Here is a 12,637-nt window from a genome sequence, read left to right as displayed (position 1 = left end):
GTGACTTTAACTCAAAATATACGCTATCTCCTTAAATAAAGCAGCTGCACAGCTCTCAATGCACAGCTCTCAATTCAATGAACTTTTGTTCATTGACAACTTTTTAACTTGAAACTAAGTTTTAGCGGTGCTAACATGTTTTGGAATGATAAAACAATATTACTGAACATAAAAATAAACTTTTGCAGCATGAAAAAAACTTTGAAAAATTTTGAGAAATTTTTGTTCAATGTGTGCAATGAGTTATGAAATGTCTTATAAAACATTTTGCAAACAATTTTTGATTTTTTCAATAATGTTCACTTTTAACACGTAAAACAACTTTCTTAGACAATTTTTAATGACGTTAGTTTCAAACAAAGAGAATTGGATACTTTAGCAAAAAAAAATTATTTTTTACTGTATGAAATGTCTTAGAAAAATTTTTGAAAATTTTTTTTAAAAAGACAATTTTTTTTAATAATGTTCACTTTTAGTTCGTAAAACAACTTTCTTAGACAATTTTTAATGACGTTAGTTTCAAACAAAAAGAATTGGAAAGCTTCGGAAAAAAAATTTTTTTTCACTGTTTGAAATGACCATGTAATGTCTTGGAAAAATTTTTGAAAAAGATTTTCGAAAAAAAATTTTTTTCTTGATAATCGAAATTTTTTGTGTAGGATAAAACATCTTAGGCCATTTACAATAACTTTAGTCAAAAAAAATAATTAGAGTGCGACTTTAACTTAAAATATACGCTATCTCCTTAAATAAAGCTGCTGCGCAGCTCTCAATGCAGGTATAAGCAATTCAATGAACTTTTGTTCATTGACAACTTTTTAACTTGAAACTAAGTTTTAGCGGTGCTAACATGTTTTGGAATGATAAAACAATATTACTGAACATAAAAATAAACTTTTGCAGTATGAAAAAAACTTTGAAAAATTTTGAAAAATTCTTGTTCAATGTGTGCAATGAGTTATGAAATGTCTTATAAAAAATTTTGCAAACAATTTTTGATTTTTTCAATAATGTTCACTTTTAACACGTAAAACAACTTTCTTAGACAATTTTTAATGACGTTAGTTTCAAACAAAGAGAATTGGATACTTTAGCAAAAAAAAATTATTTTTTACTGTATGAAATGTCTTAGAAAAATTTTTGAAAATTTTTTTTAAAAAGACAATTTTTTTTAATAATGTTCACTTTTAGTATGTAAAACAACTTTCTTAGACAATTTTTAATGACGTTAGTTTCAAACAAAAAGAATTGGAAAGCTTCGGAAAAAAAATTTTTTTTCACTGTTTGAAATGACCATGTAATGTCTTGGAAAAATTTTTGAAAAAGATTTTCGAAAAAAAATTTTTTTCTTGATAATCGAAATTTTTTGTGTAGGATAAAACATCTTAGGCCATTTACAATAACTTTAGTCAAAAAAATTAATTAGAGTGTGACTTTAACTTAAAATATACGCTATCTCCTTAAATAAAGCAGCTGCACAGCTCTCAATGCAGGTATAATGAACTTGCAGGTATATGCAGGTATATACCTGTATACAGGTATATACCTGTATATACCACAATGCAGGTATAATGTTCAATGAACTTCTGTTCATTGACAACTTTTTAACTTGAAACCAAGCTTTAGCGGTGCTAACACGTTTTGGAAGAATAAAACAATATTACTGAACATCAAAATAAACTTTTGCAGTATGAAAGAAATTTTGAAAAATTTTTGTGTAAGTCGTCAGTTCGTGTAAGTCGTCACTTTTTCTGTTTCTCCTGGGGTGACGTTATCCAAGTTCTACTGTAGCTTTAGCGGTGCTAACATGTTTTGGAATGATAAAACAATATTACTGAACATAAAAATAAACTTTTGCAGTATGAAAAAAACTTTGAAAAATTTTGAAAAAAATTCTAGTTCAATGTGTGAAATTTGCAATAAAATATCTCAGGAAAATTTTTCTGTGGTTTCCACATGACTGGCCCCCATTATTAATGAACATACAAAAAAAACTTTAATGTGTGCACTTTGCAATGAAATGTGTCAGGAAAATTTTTCAGTGGTTTCCACATGACTGGCTGCCATTATTAATGAACATAAGAAAAAACTTTAATGTGTGCAATTGCAATGAAATGTCTCAGGAAAATTTTTCAGTGGTTTCCACATGACTGGCTGCCATTATTCATGAACATAAAAAAAAACTTTAATGTGTGCAATTTGCAATGAAATGTCTCAGGAAAATTTTTCAGTGGTTTCCACATGACTGGCTGCCATTATTCATGAACATAAAAAAAAACTTTAATGTGTGAAATTTGCAATAAAATGTCTCAGGAAAATTTTTCAGTGGTTTCCACATGACTGGTTGCCATTATGAATGAACATAAAAGAAAACTTTAATGTGTGCAATTTGCAATGAAATGTCTCAGGAAAATTTTCAGTGGTTTCCACATGACTGGCCCCCATTATTAATGAACATACAAAAAAAACTTAAATGTGTGCACTTTGCAATGAAATGTCTCAGGAAAATTTTTCAGTGGTTTCCACATGACTGGCTGCCATTATTAATGAACATAAAAAAAAACTTTAATGTGTGCAATTTGCAATGAAATGTCTCAGGAAAATTTTTCAGTGGTTTCCACATGACTGGCTGCCATTATTTATGAACATAAAAAAAAACTTTAATGTGTGCAATTTGCAATGAAATGTCTTAGGAAAATTTTTCAGTGGTTTCCACATGACTGGCTGCCATTATTCATGAACATAAAAAAAAACTTTAATGTGTGCAATTTGCAATGAAATGTCTCAGGAAAATTTTTCAGTGGTTTCCACATGATTGCCTGCCATTATTAATGAACATAAAAAAAAACTTTAATGTGTGCAATTTGCAATGAAATGTCTCCGGAAAACTTTTCAGTGGTTTACACATGACTGGCACCTTATTATTAATGAACAAAAAAAATTATTTTGCACTGTATGAAATGTCTTAGAAAAATTTAAAAAAATTTTTTTTTCAAAAGACAATTTTTTTGAATAATGTTCACTTTTAGTACGTAAAAAAACTTTCTTAGACAATTTTTAATGACGTTAGTTTCAAACAAAAAGAATTGGAAAGCTTCGAAAAAAAATTTTTTTCTTGATAATCGAAATTTTTTGTGTAGGATAAAATATCTTAGGCCATTTACAATAACTTTAGTCAAAAAAAATAATTAGAGTGCGACTTTAACTCAAAATATACGCTATCCCCTTAAATAAAGCAGCTGCACAGCTCTCAATGCAGGTATAAGCAATTCAATGAACTTTTGTTAATTGACAACTTTTTAACTTGAAACCAAGTTTTAGCGGTGCTAACATGTTTTGGAATGATAAAACAATATTACTGAACATAAAAATAAACTTTTGCAGTATGAAAAAAATTTTGAAAAATTTTGAAAAAATTCTTGTTCAATGTGTGCAATGAGTTATGAAATGTCTTATAAAGAATTTTGCAAACAATTTTTGATTTTTTCAATAATGTTCACTTTTAGTACGTAAAACAACTTTCTTAGACAATTTTTAATGACGTTAGTTTTAAACAAAAAGAATTGGAAAGTTTCGAAAAAAAATTTTTTTTCACTGTTTGAAATGACCATGTAATGTCTTGGAAAAATTTTTGAAAAAGATTTTCGAAAAAATTTTTTTTTTTGATAATCGAAACTTTTTTTGTAGGATAAAACATCTTAGGCCATTTACAATGACTTTATTCAAAAAAAATAATTAGAGTGTGACTTTAACTTAAAATATACGCTATCTCCTTAAATAAAGCAGCTGCACAGCTCTCAATGCAGGTATAAGCAATTCAATGAACTTTTGTTTATTGACAAACTTTTTAACTTGAAACCAAGTTTTAGCGGTGCTAACATGTTTTGGAATGATAAAACAATATTACTAAACATAAAAATAAACTTTTGCAGTATGAAAAAAATTTTGAAAAATTTTGAAAAATATTCTTGTTCAATGTGTGCAATGAGTTATGAAATGTCTTATAAAAAATTTTGCAAATAATTTTTGATTTTTTCAATAATGTTCACATTTAGTACGTAAAACAACTTTCTTAGACAATTTTTAATGACGTTAGTTTGAAACAAAAAGAATTGGATACTTTAGCAAAAAAAAATTATTTTTCACTGTATGGAATGTCTTAGAAAAATTTTTGAAAATTTTCTTTGAAAAGACAATTTTTTTTAATAATGTTCACTTTTAGTACGTAAAACAACTTTCTTAGACAATTTTTAATGACGTTAGTTTCAAACAAAAAGAATTGGAAAGCTTCGGAAAAAAAATTTTTTTTCACTGTTTGAAATGACCATGTAATGTCTTGGAAAAATTTTTGAAAAAGATTTTCGAAAAAATATTTTTTTCTTGATAATCGAAACTTTTTGTGTAGGATAAAACATTTTAGGCCATTAACAATAACTTTAGTCAAAAAAAATAATTAGAGTGTGACTTTAACTTAAAATATACGCTATCTCCTTAAATAAAGCAGCTGCACAGCTCTCAATGCAGGTATAAGCAATTCAATGAACTTTTGTTCATTGACAACTTTTTAACTTGAAACCAAGTTTTAGCGGTGCTAACACGTTTTGGAAGAATAAAACAATATTACTGAACATCAAAATAAACTTTTGCAGTATGAAGAAAATTTTGAAAAATTTTCGTGTAAGTCGTCAGTTCGTGTAAGTCGTCACTTTTTCTGTTTCTCTTGGGGTGACGTTATCCAAGTTCTACTGTAGCTTTAGTGGTGCTAACATGTTTTGGAATGATAAAACAATATTACTGAACATAAAAATAAACTTTTGCAGTATGAAAAAAACTTTGAAAAATTTTGAAAAAAATTCTTGTTCAATGTGTGAAATTTGCAATAAAATGTCTCAGGAAAATTTTTCAGTGGTTTCCACATGACTGGCTGCCATTATTAATGAACATAAAAATAAAACTTTAATGTGTGCAATTTGCAATGAAATGTCTCAGGAAAATTTTTCAGTGGTTTCCACATGACTGGCCCCCATTATTAATGAACATACAAAAAAAACTTTAATGTGTGCACTTCGCAATGAAATGTCTTAGGAAAATTTTTCAGTGGTTTCCACATGACTGGCTGCCATTATTAATGAACATAAAAAAAAACTTTAATGTGTGCAATTTGCAATGAAATGTTTCCGGAAAACTTTACAGTGGTTTCTACATGACTGGCACCCTATTATTAATGAACAAAAAAAATTATTTTGCACTGTACGAAATGTCTTAGAAAATTTTTAAAAAATTTTTTTGAAAAGACAATTTTTTTGAATAATGTTCACTTTTAGTACTTAAAACAACTTTCTTAGACAATTTTTAATGACGTTAGTTTTAAACAAAAAGAATTGCATAGTTTCGCAAAAAAAAATTATTTTTCACAGTATGAAATGTCTTAGAAAAATTTTTGAAAATTTTTTTTAAAAAGACAATTTTTTTCAATAATTTTTGCTTTTAGTACGTAAAACAACTTTCTTAGACAATTTTTAATGACGTTAGTTTCAAACAAAAAGAATTGGAAAGCTTCGGAAAAAAATTTTTTTTTTACTGTATGACATGACCATGTAATGTCTTGGAAAAATTTTTGAAAAAGATTTTCGAAAAAAAATTTTTTTCTTGATAATCGAAATTTTTTGTGTAGGATAAAATATCTTAGGCCATTTACAATAACTTTAGTCAAAAAAAATAATTAGAGTGTGACTTTAACTTAAAATATACGCTATCTCCTTAAATAAAGCAGCTGCACAGCTCTCAATGCAGGTATAAGCAATTCAATGAACTTTTGTTCATTGACAACTTTTTAACTTGAAACCAAGTTTTAGCGGTGATAACACGTTTTGGAAGAATAAAACAATATTACTGAACATCAAAATAAACTTTTGCAGTATGAAAGAAATTTTGAAAAATTTTCGTGTAAATCGTCAGTTCGTGTAAGTCGTCACTTTTTCTGTTTCTCCTGGGGTGACGTTATCCAAGTTCTACTGTAGCTTTAGTGGTGCTAACATGTTTTGGAATGATAAAACAATATTACTGAACATAAAAATAAACTTTTGCAGTATGAAAAAAACTTTGAAAAATTTTGAAAAAAATTCTTGTTCAATGTGTGAAATTTGCAATAAAATGTCTCAGGAAAATTTTTCAGTGGTTTCCACATGACTGGCTGCCATTATTAATGAACATAAAAAAAAACTTTAATGTGTGCAATTTGCAATGAAATGTCTCAGGAAAATTTTTCAGTGGTTTCCACATGACTGGCCCCCATTATTAATGAACATACAAAAAAAACTTTAATGTGTGCACTTTGCAATGAAATGTCTCAGGAAAATTTTTCAGTGGTTTCCACATGACTGGCTGCCATTATTAATGAACATAAAAAAAAACTTTAATGTGTGCGATTTGCAATGAAATGTCTCAGGAAAATTTTTCAGTGGTTTCCACATGACTGGCTGCCATTATTTATGAACATAAAAAAAAACTTTAATGTGTGCAATTTGCAATGAAATGTCTTAGGAAAATTTTTCAGTGGTTTCCACATGACTGGCTGCCATTATTCATGAACATAAAAAAAAACTTTAATGTGTGCAATTTGCAATGAAATATCTCAGGAAAATTTTTCAGTGGTTTCCACATGACTGGCTGCCATTATTAATGAACATAAAAAAAAACTTTAATGTAGGCGATTTGCAATGAAATGTCTCCGGAAAACTTTTTAGTGGTTTTCACATGACTGGCACCCTATTATTAATGAACAAAAAAAATTATTTTGCACTGTACGAAATGTCTTAGAAAAATTTAAAAAAATTTTTTTTGAAAAGACAATTTTTTTGAATAATGTTCACTTTTAGTACTTAATACAACTTTCTTAGACAATTTTTAATGACGTTACTTTTAAACAAAAAGAATTGCATAGTTTCGCAAAAAAAAATTATTTTTCACTGTATGAAATGTCTTAGAAAAATTTTTGAAAATTTTTTTTAAAAAGACAATTTTTTTCAATAATTTTTGCTTTTAGTACGTAAAACAACTTTCTTAGACAATTTTTAATGACGTTAGTTTCAAACAAAAAGAATTGGAAAGCTTCGGAAAAAAAATTTTTTTTCACTGTTTGAAATGACCATGTAATGTCTTGGAAAAATTTTTGAAAAAGATTTTCGAAAAAAAATTTTTTTCTTGATAATCGAAACTTTTTGTGTAGGATAAAACATCTTAGGCCATTTACAATAACTTTAGTAAAAAAAAAATAATTAGAGTGCGACTTTAACTTAAAATATACGCTATCTCCTTAAATAAAGCAGCTGCACAAGTGCACAGCTCTCAATGCAGGTATAAGCAATTCAATGAACTTTTGTTCATTGACAACTTTTTAACATGAAACCAAGTTTTAAAGGTGCTAACACATTTTGGAAGAATAAAACACTATTACTGAACATAAAAATAAACTTTTGCAGTATGAAAAAAATTTTGAAAAATTTTGAAAAATATTCTTGTTCAATGTGTGCAATGAGTTATGAAATGTCTTATAAAAAATTTTGCAAATAATTTTTGATTTTTTCAATAATGTTAACATTTAGTACGTAAAACAACTTTCTTAGACAATTTTTAATGACGTTAGTTTCAAACAAAAAGAATTGGAAAGCTTCGGAAAAAAAATTTTTTTTCACTGTTTGAAATGACTATGTAATGTCTTGGAAAAATTTTTGAAAAAGATTTTCGAAAAAAAATTTTTTTCTTGATAATCGAAATTTTTTGTGTAGGATAAAACATCTTAGGCCATTTACAATAACTTTAGTCAAAAAAAATAATTAGAGTGCGACTTTAACTTAAAATATACGCTATCTCCTTAAATAAAGCTGCTGCGCAGCTCTCAATGCAGGTATAAGCAATTCAATGAACTTTTGTTCATTGACAACTTTTTAACTTGAAACCAAGTTTTAGCGGTGCTAACACGTTTTGGAAGAATAAAACAATATTACTGAACATCAAAATAAACTTTTGCAGTATGAAGGAAATTTTGAAAAATTTTCGTGTAAGTCGTCAGTTCGTGTAAGTCGTCACTTTTTCTGTTTCTCCTGGGGTGACGTTATCCAAGTTCTACTGTAGCTTTAGTGGTGCTAACATGTTTTGGAATGATAAAACAATGTTACTGAACATAAAAATAAACTTTTGTAGTATGAAAAAAACTTTGAAAAATTTTGAAAAAAATTCTTGTTCAATGTGTGAAATTTGCAATAAAATGTCTCAGAAAAATTGTTCAGTGGTTTCCACATGACTGGCTGCCATTATTAATGAACATAAAAAAAAACTTTAATGTTTGCAATTTGCAATAAATGTCTCAGGAAAACTTTTCAGTGGTTTCCACATGACTGGCACCCTATTATTAATGAACAAAAAAAATTATTTTGCACTGTACGAAATGTCTTGGAAAAATTTTTGAAAAAGATTTTCGAAAAAAAATTTTTTTCTTGATAATCGAAATTTTTTGTGTAGGATAAAATATCTTAGGCCATTTACAATAACTTTAGTCAAAAAAAATAATTAGAGTGCGACTATAATTTAAAATATACGCTATCTCCTTAAATAAAGCTGCTGCGCAGCTCTCAATGCAGGTATAAGCAATTCAATGAACTTTTGTTAATTGACAACTTTTTAACTTGAAACCAAGTTTTAGCGGTGCTAACATGTTTTGGAATGATAAAACAATATTACTGAACATAAAAATAAACTTTTGCAGTATGAAAAAAACTTTGAAAAATTTTCGTGTAAGTCGTCAGTTCGTGTAAGTCGTCACTTTTTCTGTTTCTCCTGGGGTGACGTTATCCAAGTTGTACTGTAGTTTTAGCGGTGCTAACATGTTTCGGAATGATAAAACAATATTACTGAACATAAAAATAAACTTTTGCAGTATGAAAAAAACTTTGAAAAATTTTGAAAAAGATTTTTGTTCATTGTGTGCAATGAGTTATGAAATGTCTTATAAAAAATTTTGCAAACAATTTTTGATTTTTTCAATAATGTTCACTTTTAGTACGTAAAACAACTTTCTTAGACAATTTTTAATGACGTTAGTTTTAAACAAAAAGAATTGGAAAGCTTCGGAAAAAAATTTTTTTTCACTGTTTGAAATGACAATGTAGTGTCTTGGAAAAATTTTTGAAAAAGATTTTCGAAAAAACTTTTTTTCTTCATAATCAAAACTTTTTGTGTGGGATAAAATATCTTAGGCCATTTACAATAACTTTAGTCAAAAAAAATAATTAGAGTGTGACTTTAACTCAAAGTATACGCTATCTCCTTAAATAAAGCAGCTGCACAGCTCTCAATGCAGGTATAAGCAATTCAATGAACTTTTGTTCATTGACAACTTTTTAACTTGAAACTAAGTTTTAGCGGTGCTAACATGTTTTGGAATGATAAAACAATATTACTGAACATAAAAATAAACTTTTGCAGTATGAAAAAAACTTTGAAAAATTTTGAAAAATTCTTGTTCAATGTGTGCAATGAGTTATGAAATGTCTTATAAAAAATTTTGCAAATAATTTTTGATTTTTTCAATAATGTTCACATTTAGTACGTAAAACAACTTTCTTAGACAATTTTTAATGACGTTAGTTTGAAACAAAAAGAATTGGATACTTTAGCAAAAAAAAATTATTTTTTACTGTATGAAATGTCTTAGAAAAATTTTTGAAAATTTTTTTTAAAAAGACAATTTTTTTTAATAATGTTCACTTTTAGTACGTAAAACAACTTTTTTAGACAATTTTTAATGACGTTAGTTTCAAACAAAAAGAATTGGAAAGCTTCGGAAAAAAAATTTTTTTTCACTGTTTGAAATGACCATGTAATGTCTTGGAAAAATTTTTGAAAAAGATTTTCGAAAAAAAATTTTTTTCTTGATAATCGAAATTTTTTGTGTAGGATAAAACATCTTAGGCCATTTACAATAACTTTAGTCAAAAAAATTAATTAGAGTGTGACTTTAACTTAAAATATACGCTATCTCCTTAAATAAAGCAGCTGCACAGCTCTCAATGCAGGTATAATGAACTTGCAGGTATATGCAGGTATATACCTGTATACAGGTATATACCTGTATATACCACAATGCAGGTATAATGTTCAATGAACTTCTGTTCATTGACAACTTTTTAACTTGAAACCAAGCTTTAGCGGTGCTAACACGTTTTGGAAGAATAAAACAATATTACTGAACATCAAAATAAACTTTTGCAGTATGAAAGAAATTTTGAAAAATTTTTGTGTAAGTCGTCAGTTCGTGTAAGTCGTCACTTTTTCTGTTTCTCCTGGGGTGACGTTATCCAAGTTCTACTGTAGCTTTAGCGGTGCTAACATGTTTTGGAATGATAAAACAATATTACTGAACATAAAAATAAACTTTTGCAGTATGAAAAAAACTTTGAAAAATTTTGAAAAAAATTCTAGTTCAATGTGTGAAATTTGCAATAAAATATCTCAGGAAAATTTTTCAGTGGTTTCCACATGACTGGCCCCCATTATTAATGAACATACAAAAAAAACTTTAATGTGTGCACTTTGCAATGAAATGTGTCAGGAAAATTTTTCAGTGGTTTCCACATGACTGGCTGCCATTATTAATGAACATAAGAAAAAACTTTAATGTGTGCAATTGCAATGAAATGTCTCAGGAAAATTTTTCAGTGGTTTCCACATGACTGGCTGCCATTATTCATGAACATAAAAAAAAACTTTAATGTGTGCAATTTGCAATGAAATGTCTCAGGAAAATTTTTCAGTGGTTTCCACATGACTGGCTGCCATTATTCATGAACATAAAAAAAAGCTTTAATGTGTGAAATTTGCAATAAAATGTCTCAGGAAAATTTTTCAGTGGTTTCCACATGACTGGTTGCCATTATGAATGAACATAAAAGAAAACTTTAATGTGTGCAATTTGCAATGAAATGTCTCAGGAAAATTTTCAGTGGTTTCCACATGACTGGCCCCCATTATTAATGAACATACAAAAAAAACTTTAATGTGTGCACTTTGCAATGAAATGTCTCAGGAAAATTTTTCAGTGGTTTCCACATGACTGGCTGCCATTATTAATGAACATAAAAAAAAACTTTAATGTGTGCAATTTGCAATGAAATGTCTCAGGAAAATTTTTCAGTGGTTTCCACATGACTGGCTGCCATTATTTTTGAACATAAAAAAAAACTTTAATGTGTGCAATTTGCAATGAAATGTCTTAGGAAAATTTTTCAGTGGTTTCCACATGACTGGCTGCCATTGTTCATGAACATAAAAAAAAACTTTAATGTGTGCAATTTGCAATGAAATGTCTCAGGAAAATTTTTCAGTGGTTTCCACATGATTGCCTGCCATTATTAATGAACATAAAAAAAAACTTTAATGTGTGCAATTTGCAATGAAATGTCTCCGGAAAACTTTTCAGTGGTTTCCTCATGACTGGCACCCTATTATTAATGAACAAAAAAAATTATTTTGCACTGTACGAAATGTCTTAGAAAAATTTTTAAAAATTTTTTTTAAAAAGACAATTTTTTTGAATAATGTTCACTTTTAGTACTTAAAACAACTTTCTTAGACAATTTTTAATGACGTTAGTTTTAAACAAAAAGAATTGCATAGTTTCGCAAAAAAAAAATTATTTTTCACTGTATGAAATGTATTAGAAAAATTTTTGAAAATTTTTTTTGAAAAGACAATTTTTTTCAATAATTTTTGCTTTTAGTACGTAAAAAAACTTTCTTAGACAATTTTTAATGACGTTAGTTTCAAACAAAAAGAATTGGCAAGCTTCGGAAAAAAATTTTTTTTTTCACTGTATGAAATGACAATGTAATGTCTTGGAAAAATTTTTGAAAAAGATTTTCGAAAAAAAATTTTTTTCTTGATAATCGAAATGTTTTGTGTAGGATAAAATATCTTAGGCCATTTACAATAACTTTAGTCAAAAAAATAATTAGAGTGCGACTTTAACTTAAAATATACGCTATCTCCTTAAATAAAGCAGCTGCACAGCTCTCAATGCAGGTATAAGCAATTCAATGAACTTTTGTTCATTGACAACTTTTTAACTTGAAACCAAGTTTTAGCTGTGCTAACACGTTTTGGAAGAATAAAACAATATTACTGAACATCAAAATAAACTTTTGCAGTATGAAGGAAATTTTGAAAAATTTTCGTGTAAGTCGTCAGTTCGTGTAAGTCGTCACTTTTTCTGTTTCTCCTGGGGTGACGTTATCCAAGTTCTACTGTAGCTTTAGTGGTGCTAACATGTTTTGGAATGATAAAACAATATTACTGAACATAAAAATAAACTTTTGCAGTATGAAAAAAACTTTGAAAAATTTTGAAAAAAATTCTTGTTCAATGTGTGAAATTTGCAATAAAATGTTTTAGGAAAATTTTTCAGTGGTTTCCACATGACTGGCCCCCATTATTAATGAACATACAAAAAAAACTTTAATGTGTGCACTTTGCAATGAAATGTCTCAGGAAAATTTTTCAGTGGTTTCCACATGACTGGCTGCCATTATTAATGAACATAAAAAAAAACTTTAATGTGTGCAATTTGCAATGAAATGTCTCA

This window comes from Aplidium turbinatum, chromosome 16 (genome assembly GCF_918807975.1).
Source record: "Aplidium turbinatum chromosome 16, kaAplTurb1.1, whole genome shotgun sequence".
In the NCBI taxonomy this organism is placed as follows: domain Eukaryota; kingdom Metazoa; phylum Chordata; class Ascidiacea; order Aplousobranchia; family Polyclinidae; genus Aplidium; species Aplidium turbinatum.
Note: the sequence above shows the minus strand (reverse complement) of the source record.